This window comes from Colius striatus, chromosome 18 (assembly GCF_028858725.1).
Source record: "Colius striatus isolate bColStr4 chromosome 18, bColStr4.1.hap1, whole genome shotgun sequence".
NCBI classification, from domain to species: domain Eukaryota; kingdom Metazoa; phylum Chordata; class Aves; order Coliiformes; family Coliidae; genus Colius; species Colius striatus.
In genome coordinates this window covers 12,093,315-12,105,117 of record NC_084776.1, presented here as the reverse complement: position 1 = coordinate 12,105,117, position 11,803 = coordinate 12,093,315, and the positions used below count along the sequence as shown (strand labels likewise).

Genomic DNA, 11,803 nt, shown 5'->3' with positions numbered 1-11,803 from the left:
ATCCCGCCGCCCTCAGCGCATCCCGCCGCCCGTAAGCTCATCCCGCCGCCCGTAAGCTCATCCCGCCGCCCGTAAGCTCATCCCGCCGCCCATCAGCGCATCCCGCCGCCCATCAGCGCATCCCACTGCCCGCAGCGCATCCCGCTGCCCATCAGCGCATCCCGCCGCCCATCAGCGCATCCCGCCGCCCTCAGCGCATCCCGCCGCCCGTAAGCTCATCCCGCCGCCCGTAAGCTCATCCCGCCGCCCATCAGCGCATCCCACTGCCCGCAGCGCATCCCGCCGCCCATCAGCGCATCCCGCAGCGTCCCGCCGAGACGGGCTCCAGCCGCCGGCCCCGCGCCGCCGCGCTCCCAGCGTGCCCCGCGCGGATTTGCATACAGCGGGGTCCGGCCGCCAGCTCCGCGCCCCGCCTGTCGCCCCCCGCGCAGCCCCGACATCGCCGTCACACGGGGGAAGGTTGTGCAGAGTCTGGGCAAACAGACAGCGGCTGCTCGCCAGACAACCGCCTCACCCTAACCGTGCAATGGCCGAATCTCAAGGCGATAAATAGCCACGGAGGAGCAGCAAGGTTCGTGCTCGCTTCGGCAGCACATATACTAAAATTGGAACGATACAGAGAAGATTAGCATGGCCCCTGCGCAAGGATGACACGCAAATTCGTGAAGCGTTCCATATTTTTTCCTCTCCAACACTTGAGGCCGTTGTCCCGGCGCCAGCACCCTCCCTGGCACGGCCACAACGGCAGGCGCTGCCGGGCGGTCTCACCGCTTCCCTTCTGCCGCGGCCAGGTGCCCGCTGAGCCGGACACAACGGTGGTACCCAGAGTCCGAGTGAGTACAGCTTACCCGGCTCAGGCTCCTCTCTGGGTTGCACAGGGCTCGTTATCCCGCAGAGATGCGGAGGCTCGGGGTTGTTTCTACACAGAAGCTAGGTCTGGAACATGCTTTAGCACACGCACTACTGCTAATTTGCTATGGGTGCTGCAGAGAAGTGACTCATACAAGTCTGCCGTGAGCTTTTTGGCCTTCCCGGAGCTTGCTTCAGGATTCAAATTACAGCGTTGCCACCGGCCAGTACCTGCTGGGTTTTTATCTTCTCAAGCTTCGTTTCCCTTGTGTTCTGGTTTAGCAAGGAGCAGCTTTTGGCTTAGTACCAGGGGGAGTGGGTTTCAGGGAAGACCCGGTAAAGAGATTTTGGGCTCTCCCCCGGCTCCTGGGCTCACACCCACCTCCGGCCCGGCTGGGCCAACCTGCCGCCTCTGCCAGCACTGTTTAGGGGATGGGAATGTGAAGTGCTGGCAGGAGCTGTAGGAGTGACACAAGATGGAGGTGACCATGTGGGCCCCACAGGCAGAGCAGGAGGAAGGAAGGAGGAGCAGCAGAGCAGAGACCCCTCTGCAAGCCGTGGTGAGAACGCAGCTGTGCCCCTGCAAGCCATGCAGGGCCATGGCAGGGCTGAGAGCCACCAGCAGCTCCGTGTGAGTGAGCCCGGCCGGGCGAGGGACTGTGTGAGGAGAGGGGCCATGGCCCAGGCCGTGCTGGAGAGCCGCAGAGCAGCCCCACACGAGAGGCAGAGACGAGCTGCAGCCTTTGGGCTCAGTGCGCGTGGGAGCCCCGGGCAGGGCTGTGTGTGAGTGTGAGGCACCCCACGGGCTTGCAGGGAGGATGGGTGCGGAGTCACCTGTCCTGAGGAGGGACAAACGGCCGAAACTATCGGGAACAGGCTGACTGAAACCCCCACTGCCCCCCAAACCGGGAAGAGGGGAGGGCTGGCAAGAAGGTGTTGTTCAAAAGGCTGGTGGGACTCTTGGTTGTTGTATTACTCTGTGGTGTTTTATCTTGGTTATGTTTTGGGTTCTGGGGGTATGTTTTAGTTGGTGTTGCATTAAGTTAGTTTCTGTTTTCTTCCCCAAACCGAGTGGCCTGCTCTGTTTTGTCCTGAACCTTCAGCAGCAATTAAGCTCTCCCTGCCCTTGGGCAATCCTCAGCCTCTTGGGTACTCAGGCTAATGGTGGTCTTTGTTCCCTGATGGGCCTAAACCAGGACGCCGTGTCACCAGCTCTCCTCATGACCTCATTTTCTCTGGATGTGATATAGTGTGGATTCTGGCACTGAAACACCCCCTGGTCACTGCATGTTACGCACTCCAGTGAAGAGAATTCTCTAGTTCCCACTCCTTCTGCCATCACTGCCCACTGCTGGATTCAGCTCTGGCTCTGCTCTGCCTGCTGTGGCACCTCCACCCTTCACCCGCTGCCTCGCTCCCCTCTCTGTGACAAGCGCCAGTGTCCGTGGCACATGGGGAGGTCTCGGCCCCGAGGGAGCACCCGACGGCCCGGCCCCGCTGCCCCGGCAGCCCTGGGTGGGAGGAGTGGGGCTGTGTGCTCCCTCTCTTCTCTGTCCCGCATCTCCCAGCTGCCGCCTCATGCGATTTGGGCCCCAGCAGCAGCATCCTCAGGCCCCATGACTTGCGGAATCAAACTCTATAACTCAAAGAGTTATAAAGAAGGTCTGTTTATTCGGCGCCGGGCGCACGGGGGATCGCTGCACCACAAACGTGCGCACCCGACTCGGCAACTTGCTTGGCTTATATTTGTTACAAAGCTACAAAATCATATAATGAGATTATCCGCCCAGACAAAGACACAACCTGTCCCCGATTTCACATGTAAACTAGGTCTTTTCTTCCTTTCATTTGCGTGACGTCTCCCGGTGATGGCCGGTGATGCTCTTTGGGGCATTGGGAGATGAAGGCTGATAAGTCCTGAGGCTTTCTCACCCCTCATCTTCAGATATCGCTTGGCCCCTCGCAGAACCGGTTTCTGCCCTCAAGGAAGTTGGAGGACCCCGGAGGAACCCGGAGGGAATAACTGTGACCTTTTACAGCTTGTGTGAATTTTGTCCTGTCTGAAAAATAAGCTTTATACTATTGCGATAAGTTAGGATAAGGTTTATTAGCACACCTTAGTATAAAGCTCTACATCACCCACTGGGCATCCTTGTGACGATTTTCTCCCCTAAATGTGTTTATTTTCACGTAGGTCTTCTTAAGCAAAGCAGACTGCCTTGCTTGCTTGCATTTTGCACCAGAAGCCATCACTCAGTGTAACCAAACACCAACCTCTGCTCATGTGTTGACAGAAGTGGGATTGTAACTCCATCAAACCAGCAAGCACACCAGCCTTAAAGCACGTGGAAATACTACACTGTACTTTGTACAACTACTGTAAGTAGTACTTTTAGCTAGAACTGTCAGAAAAACAGAAAAAAAAGGCACTTGTGCTTCAGTGGCTTGCAGATACGTGAGCTGATGCACGTCCTCACTGAAGGGGTTCAGACTAACCCCTTGGCCAGGGTTCTTGGAGCTCCCAGTGAGCTGAGCTGCTTCAAAGCCTGCTGTGTTGCTGGATCAGTAATGCTCAGCAGCTGCAGCTCCCTGGAGAGGATGGGGGCTCACAAGAGCTGTGCTGTGGGGGCTGAGAACCACCAAGGAGCTCTTGTATCCTGGGTTTTCCTGGAGGAACTGCAATCCAGGTGAGAGTTGCCTAGCTGACTTCCATGATGGAAGGAACAGTCTCTTGCTGAAGAACACTGAAAGTAGCTGAAATTCTGGCATGTTCTGTAATTCACCTTCTTTCTCCACACCATTGTCTCTTGTGGATTCAATACTGGCCACCAAAAGAACAGGGGAACATTTGGCAGATGGCAGCACTGAAGGCAGAGGTACAACCCAAAGGTATCACTGGCCAAAGAACCCAACCTCCTTCCTTTAGAGGATGTGTGTAGCAAAGCATTGAATCAACATGGACTGTTTCTCTAAAACTTATTGTAAGAAAAACATGAGTTACTGACAAAAGGCCTCTTATGAAGAGGTATTGCTTTTTTGGCTTTGGTCTTGGGAATTTTGTTTCTCTTCCTTCTGGATTCTGTGATGGGGTTAGTGAAGCTAAACAAGGTGGTTGAGAGAACAGAAGCAGATGGTGAGGGGGAGAAAGTAAAAATAGGAGGGATTAAGTAAATACATTGTTAGCTCTGCTGCTTTTCTCTGGTGAAAGTGTGCAGGCTTATTGATCTGATTAATCTGCTTGGTCAGCATTTTTTTAACTGTTCTCTGCATGAAAGTTGTTATTCCTTAGGTACTACACAGCATCACTTAGTTGCTTTTTAATATTACAATTGTTCTTTGCAGCTTTGATAACTCAGATAAAAGATTGAAGAGATGAAGTTCCTGGGAAAGCATTGAACTGTGATGAATCATCCTCAGTGGTGATCAATAAACATAACAAATCTGGCTTTTGTGTTGCTTGGTTTACAGCAATCAGATCAGTGAGCATGTGGGTCCTGCTAGACTTGTACAGCTAATTCTTCTTAAAAACTCTTAGATTATAGTACTTCCTAGAATCACAGAATGGTGGGGGTTGGAAGGGATGTTTAGAGCTCATCCAGTCCAACCCCCTGCAGAAGCAGCTCCCACCTAGATCAGGTCACACAGGAACGTGTCCAGGTGGGTCTTGAAGCCCTCCAAGGAAGGAGCCTCCACACCCTCCCTGGGCAGCCTGGGCCAGGGCTCCCTCACTCAAACACTGAAACAGTTTTTTCTTATGTTTAAATGGAACTTTTTGTGTTCCAGCTTCATCCCATTACCCTGTTGCCAGATACAATAGAAAAAAGTGCTGCCCCAACCTCCTGACACCCACCAGTGAGATATTTGTAACTATTAATGAGCTCCCCCCTCAGTCTCCTCTTCTCCAGACTGAACAGCCCCAGGTCCCACAGCCTCATAAGGAAGATGTTCCAACCCCTGATCATCTTGGTGTCCCTGCACTGGCCTCTCTCCAGCAGTTCCCTGTCCCTCTGGAGCTGAGGAGCCCAGAACTGGACACAGGACTCCAGATGAGGCCTCACCAGGGCAGAGCAGAGGGGGAGCAGAACCTCCCTTGACCTGCTGCCCACACTCTGCTTGCTGCCCCCAGGCTGCCGTTGGCTTCTTGCCCACCAGGGCACATTGCTGGCTCATGGTCAGTTTATTATCTACCAGCACTCCCAGGTCCCTCTCCTGGAGCTGCTCTCCAGCAGGTCACCCCCAGCCTGTCCTCTGTTTCTAAGGAGAAGTTTCTCAAATATATTTTCACATGTATTTATATAAAACCCATGAAATAAATGGGATATTGAAACATATTGCTGGGTTTATTGATTGCTCTTGTAGCCACATTGGGTGTTATATACTGAAAATGACATGCTTCAGGAGCCAGGAGGCTTCATAAGCTTGTAAGGTACATTACTGCTATGGAAGCTGAGTATGCAGGAGCTCAAGGATGAAAAGTTTGCTCTGGAAACTAATGAAGCACAGTAAAATATTTATCAGCAGAAAGGTGATAGCCAGCCAAGACTTTCAGTGAGAAGCTGATGATTAGAAGGGAAAAGAGATGAAGTAAGGTAGCAGAGAGACTGCTATGACCCATATACACCTCTGAGATGCTGCAGTTGTGGTTCAGGAGGCTGCACCTGGTGCCCTCAGCAATGTTGCTTTGTAGTGCTTGAACCTGAGCTGCTGGCTTTGACATTTCATTCCTAAGTGGCATCTGCTTCTTGTACTAGGAATGTGTGTTTATGACAGGACTTGTGTGAAACCCTTCAGGGGCAAAACATTAACATCACTGATGTGGGCATCTGAGTGGTAAAATCAACACTCCTATAAACATTGGTGGGATTAAAAGCATTCCCTCACTGGCTAGCAGACCCCCTTAGCAAGGGAACAGAAAACAACCCACACACGTGGAGAGATACATCACCTTAAAGCCTTGATTTATTTCCTTACCTATTAATTCCCTATTGAGAACTAACATGCACTTTTCCTTTTAAATGCCATTTTTAACTTCACTAGCATGCACATCAGCAGTAGCTTCCCTGACTTGCTAACAGCACAAAGGATGAGTTGCTGCATATTTGCTTCTGATTCAGAATTCCTTGCTAGAAGAGCTGTGAGTAACGTGGTGCTTCTGCCAGCAGCTTGGTGACTTCACCATGAACAGGAACTTGCAAGCACACAACAGTTTTTAGTGGCTGACACAGTTGCATTGTTTGGAATGTGAATCTATTTATACAGACAATAGCTATAGTTGTGAAGACCACCAGAAGAAATATGTATGAAAAGGCTCTTAAATAGCCCAGTTTACTTGGAAGGGGTATTGCATATTCTACAGAAATAATGGTGACAGAGGAGGAATCACCTCCTATTTAAATGAAAAGGGTAAAATATGAGGGATTATGTTGATACACATGTATCACTGAGAATTTGTGCTCCTTTGAGAGACCCATGCCACCATGGCTGTTTCAAAACTGACTTCTCTTCCAGCTCACATGTTAAAACTGTGCCACACAAACGGGCTGGCAGGAGGTTGTTGTAGATGATAAAAGACACTGAATCATGTTTCAGGATGTGATGGCTTCTTTTTTCCTCCACTTTGTTTTATTTGCAGGTTATGTAAATGTCGGACAAAAGCCAAACAGAAGATTTTGTTTCTGTTCCTCTGATTCAGCAGGTGTAAATGTTTCTATAAGCCCTGGGGCATCTGCTGGTTCTTGAGTTAACTTGTTTGACTTGTTGCTGTGTCTACCAAAATGACAGCAGAAATAATAACAAGCTGGCAGGTACCACTGTCCCCCTTGCAAAATCATCCACACATATTGCTAGGTAGCTTGGTGTTTGGATTTAGTTGCTTAGAGTGCAGTATGTGTAGGCAGAAGTGTGTAAGCAGAGGCGCTGAGGAACTGGTGGAATGCTGCAGCGTGCAGCAGCGCTTACAAGACGTTCCTGTGTGACCTGATCTAGGTGGGAGCTGCTTCTGCAGGGTCTGGATGTCTCTAAAGGTCCCTTCCAGCCCCACCATGCTGTGATTCCCATTGTGACAACACAAAGTCACGTTGTGTTTTTCCCCTCGTGGGACTGTTTCCCTTTCAGTGGTGAGTCAAGCCTCAAACGTTTGGGCTCCGACCCTGGCCTTTCAGAAAGTGAAATAGCACAGAGCGTTATTGCAGTGAGCGCTGGGAGCTGTTGCTTGCAGACGCAGTGTGGCTGCGCTGTTTGGAACCTTTGTTGTTACACTGAGAGCTGACGGGACGCACGGCGTGACCTGCTCCCCAGCTCCAGAGAGACCGGGAAAGGCTGGAGAGGGGCCAGCGCGGGGCCACCACGCTGACGAGGGTGCGGAGGGGCGCGGGGCGAGCGCGGAGCAGCGCGGGTGGCCCCGGGAGCGCGCCCGGCCCGCACGTGCCCTGCGCGTCACCGGCGCGCGGCGCTCCGCGGCCACGTCACGCGCGGAGGTTGAGCGGCAGCGGTGCGGGACGGGGCCGCGGAGGGCGGCGGCTCCCTTCAGGAGCGGCGTGATGCTCGCGTATCTCGGCACCTGGCCGTCCCGGGGCTCGGCTGGAAGCGGCCGCGTTCCCAGCCGCTGCGCTGCCGCGGACACAGGCTGCAGCGGGCGGGGCCGCCGCGCTTTCCGTCAGCCCCGGCGGGGATACGCGGCCGGGAGCCGCCCGAGCGGGGATGCGCGGCCGGGAGCCGCCCGAGAGGGGATGCGCGGCCGGGGCCGCCCCGGCGGGGATGCGCGGCCGGGAGCCGCCCGAGCGGGGATGCGCGGCCGGGGCCGCCCCGGCGGGGATGCGCGGCCGGGGGCCGCCCGAGCGGCGGCTGTGAGCGCCTTGGCTCAAGTTCTTGCTGTCGTTGTCCGGAACACGGAGGGATAAGCCGTTGCCCTGAGCTAAGTGTCTGTAGATAGCCCGTCCGTTGTTCCCGGGCTTACGGTGTCGCAGCCGGCACAGAGAGGTGCGAGGCCCGCAGTGAAACACAGAAAGGCTGGGTAGAAGAAGGGGGAAACAAGGGTTTACGTGGGGAGTCGTATTGCCCGGTGCTTTACACTTCAGAAAAGCTGGATTCCAGCGGTGATGCACAAGTTGCAGCGTTCTTGTTGGACTCACGAGTAGACTGTCCCAAACTCACCCGGTGCCTAATACCAAGTAAATAATCCCTGCTGTTAATAGCAACTGTGTATTTTCTCTCTAGGTATGACAGCCATGACCCTTTGTTAAATTGGTTCCCTCCTGAGGGTGTGAGAGGAATTACAGTGAAGGAAGCAGCAGCATTGTCAGGCAGCACCTTCATAGCAGCTGATGGAATGTTAGTAGGCTGCTCTCTTTAGAGATAAAGAGTGGATGGAATGTTTTTCTTGACAGTACTTGAAAGGCTGTAGCTGACATTTAAAAATCTAGGGCAGAAGTTGTATAAAAAAGGGGAAAGTATACAGCCAGCTTTATTAGAATCATAGAATGGTAGGGTTGGAACGGACCTCTAAACATCATCTAGTCCAGCCTCCCTGCTAAAGCAGGTTCCTCTTGATCAGGGGGCACAGGAGCACGTGTCCAGGTAGGTTCAAAAGACTCCACACCCTCCCTGGACAGCCTGTGCCAGGACTTCCTCAGCCTTACTATAAAGTTTTTCCTTCCAGCTTTTCATCCATCAGTAAATTGGTCATTCACTGAGGTTGTTAATTTGAGAACAGCAAGCTTTGATCAAGCTAAAGGAGCCATCAGTGAGTTGTGATGAAAAGCTCAGGCTGTCTATGAGGGCACAAGATTTCTTTGTCAGTCCTCTCCTCCTCCATTTGCTACCAAAAGTCAAACATACCAGCAGCCTTACTGAAAAACCCAAATGTCAGAAGAAAAGCAGAAATGATACAGAAATAAACAATGTGCTGTCAAACTGTATATACTTGGAAGGGAAGATTTGTTGGATATTGACTGTATGAGACCTAATGTTTTGTTTGTGTTCCTGAGCACATAACACTAGTTCAGACAAAACAGGAACAAAGCTTCTTTTTCTTTTCAGATAACAATTTGGGTTGTCCCAGCAGCTGTGACAGTGATGACCAGTTGTCTAAAGAATCTGCTTGTTCTGAACTTGGAGAAGTGAGAGTTGTACCTGTGAAAGGAGAGAGCTGTCACAGATACCAGCAGAGGCAGGTGACAGTGCTGCTGTGGTATTTTGCATGACTTCCATCAGAAAAAGTTTTGCATTGATTTTATCACTTTTAGTTTTGTTTATTAGAATCTCAGGTCAATCTGATTTGTTACCTAAAAACATCTTGGTTGATCCTTCTGAGGCAGGAATCAGAAGTTCTAAAACCTCTTCAAGTATCTGTGGCAAACCTGCCTGTTCAGTGACTGCCTTCCGATTTGTATCCAAAACTAATGAGTGGAACAAGGAAACAGCCAGTACTTTACATGTATCCTAGTCACTTTGATAAGCAGGCAGGTTTTTATACTAGTACAGTCCCCAGCCAAATGCAATTGTGCATGCTTTAACCTTTCTCAAGAGCAAACTGTTTTGTTGTTGACTCAGAGGTGTGTTACCTATCTAAACATGGTGCTGTGCTCAACGAGGCAACCACACCATCAGCTGACTGCTGACTTCTGTTACTGCAGTCGCATCAGTAACTGAGGCGTTCCCAGTTGAGATCAGAGGATCCTCAAATAGGTGTGCTTATCCATTACTCTCTCTTTAGATCTCAATTATCCACAGCAGTGTTATTGAATAAATGGCATTTCATCCATGTCTTTAAGTTATCTGACCTTTAAAAGAATGCAACTTTAATGTGTGCAGGAGGACACTGAGAAGCTAGAGCATTCCATTGCCATTGCATGGTGTGCCCAGACCCCTGGCTCCTGTGGTGCAGCATGTCATGCACATGGCATCTTTGTCTGATTCGTCCTTTCCACTATGTTTTTGCTTGTGAATACTTCTTACTTTTGATTTTAGTAGGTGAACAAGTTGGGCTTCTGAAAGCAATTCTGTGGCACAGGAGACTTCTTGGAAGTCAGATCAGGAGAAAATAAACCACCAGTGCTGATGAAGCTGACAAATTCAAGTACATTCTTCAAATCAGCATTTTTCTCTGGCAATGTAATTTGAGGTTGCAGTGCAGCAATAACTGAATTCCTGGGACTGATTTGACACAGGTGAGACGGAGGGAATGTTCTTAATTGATTGCTTATTCTGGCCTTCTGAGCTCTGAGAGATACTGTGCAAAGCTGTTTGGTACCAGAAAAGCTTTCTGTTACCCTAAAAGGTAAGGTACCTGATGCTTTGTTACAGCCCCATGATAGTTATGTGAAGATACTAAATCACATTGAATATGTAAGATGCTGGACAGATGATCAGGCACCTGGGGAGTGATAAACCTAAGAAATGACAGCTGTAACAGCGAAGAGGTGAAACAGTACCAAGAGCTTTTAGGGGACAGACATCCTAGGACATAGTGTGCTACTCTAGGGACTGTTTACCTGCCAGGAGCAGCTGTGTAGCCTCTCTGTGAGGAAAGTAATTGTTCTGTGTGTCTGAACATCACATCACTGGTGATACCTTTGGGTTTGTTTTCCATCCACAGCATAGCATGAGGTAAAGGGATGATGTTATTGAAGGATTCTTATTAGCTGTGGGATATCCATACCATGGTTGAGTGATTTGCCCAAAGTAATGTTGGTGCCTGAGCTTGGGTCTTAAAAGGAAGACTGAAGTCAATTACTAACTCAGTGGTTTATAAGTGGGTGGAGAAAACTCTTAATTGCTGTAGCAACCAGTGGTTTTTCCTTCAGAAGGGAGCAGTGGTTCTGGTGATGTATAGGTTTGGGGGTTTTTGAACTGTTTTTAAAGGCGTGGTTCTGCACTTCCTATTGAAGGATGGAGATAAAGGCAGGTATTTCCTGCTTTCCAGGCATCTGGGTGTCATGCTTTCCTGTTGCTGTTACTGTTTTGGGCCTTACAGAGTATGTGTTCTCATTTTATTTTGCTATATAAGGGCCAGGGAAAGAACAAGGTCTTGTTGAAGGTGATCTGTTCAATCCTGAATCACAGTCCCAAAGCTGTTGTGTTCTAGGCCTTCTGCTGTTTAGTCTTGTTTTACATTGGCTAAACACTGACTGTTAAGAAACTGGAAACACCAAAGATAATGGAGCAAGAACACTTCAACTCATCTGCTCAATCAGTGGCTTCAGTGTTTAGTTTCTGTCTTGTTTTTGGAGCCTTGCCTGATGATGGAGAAGCAGTGAGGGAGACAAGTTGCAGGAAACTTGCCAAAAATGGGGTATTTTTTCTGAATTCTGGTTATTGTGAAGAATTGAAATGTTTAAATAACCCAGGAAAGGTGTACAGAGATCTGATTGAAAGGGTTACTGGCAGGGCACAGCCAAAGGGCGGTGTTACTGACCTGTGTCCAGTTACATCCCTGAATACATTCAGTTTTTCTCTGATGCTTCTTCTGTTACTAACTTGCAACTGTCACATTTAGAGTACCAACCAAGCCAGATTCAAATGAGTCTTCTGGTTGACATGGAACAAGTGCAAAACTGTTAGAGCAGATAATAAGAAACTATTTGCTTGGGGTTTTTTCTTTAAGGTTTGTTATTGACTCTGACATGCAGGATGGAAGAATGATGAGTCAAAGCAGTTGAATAGTGGTTTTAGAGGAAGCTTTGGGGGACTTTGGATTCTTTTACTTCTGCAATACTGGAGTGGCAGAGATTCAAAACCCCCTTTATTTGTACTTTTATTAATGAGACATTCTCGTGGTAGAGTTGATTCTCATGTGAGTTGATTATGCAGCTTCTCTCTTTCTTTTTTGCCTTGGTTCACTAAGAAATGAAACAGAATAAAAACACAAGATAAATACTCAAAAGTGGCTCAACAGTTTGATGAGGAAGACTGAAACGTGTAGGATGAGCTGATGTCAGTCAGTAGTAAATGATTA

The 11,803-nt window shown here is 49.8% G+C and overlaps 1 non-coding gene across 1 annotated transcript; it reads left to right on the top strand.

The window, feature by feature from the left end:
• The first annotated feature begins 575 nt into the window (after nucleotides 1-575).
• LOC133627229 (U6 spliceosomal RNA) lies at nucleotides 576-682 on the top strand. Its single transcript, XR_009820027.1, has one exon. It is a non-coding gene; the product is annotated as a U6 spliceosomal RNA (small nuclear RNA).
• The last annotated feature ends 11,121 nt before the right edge of the window (nucleotides 683-11,803 follow it).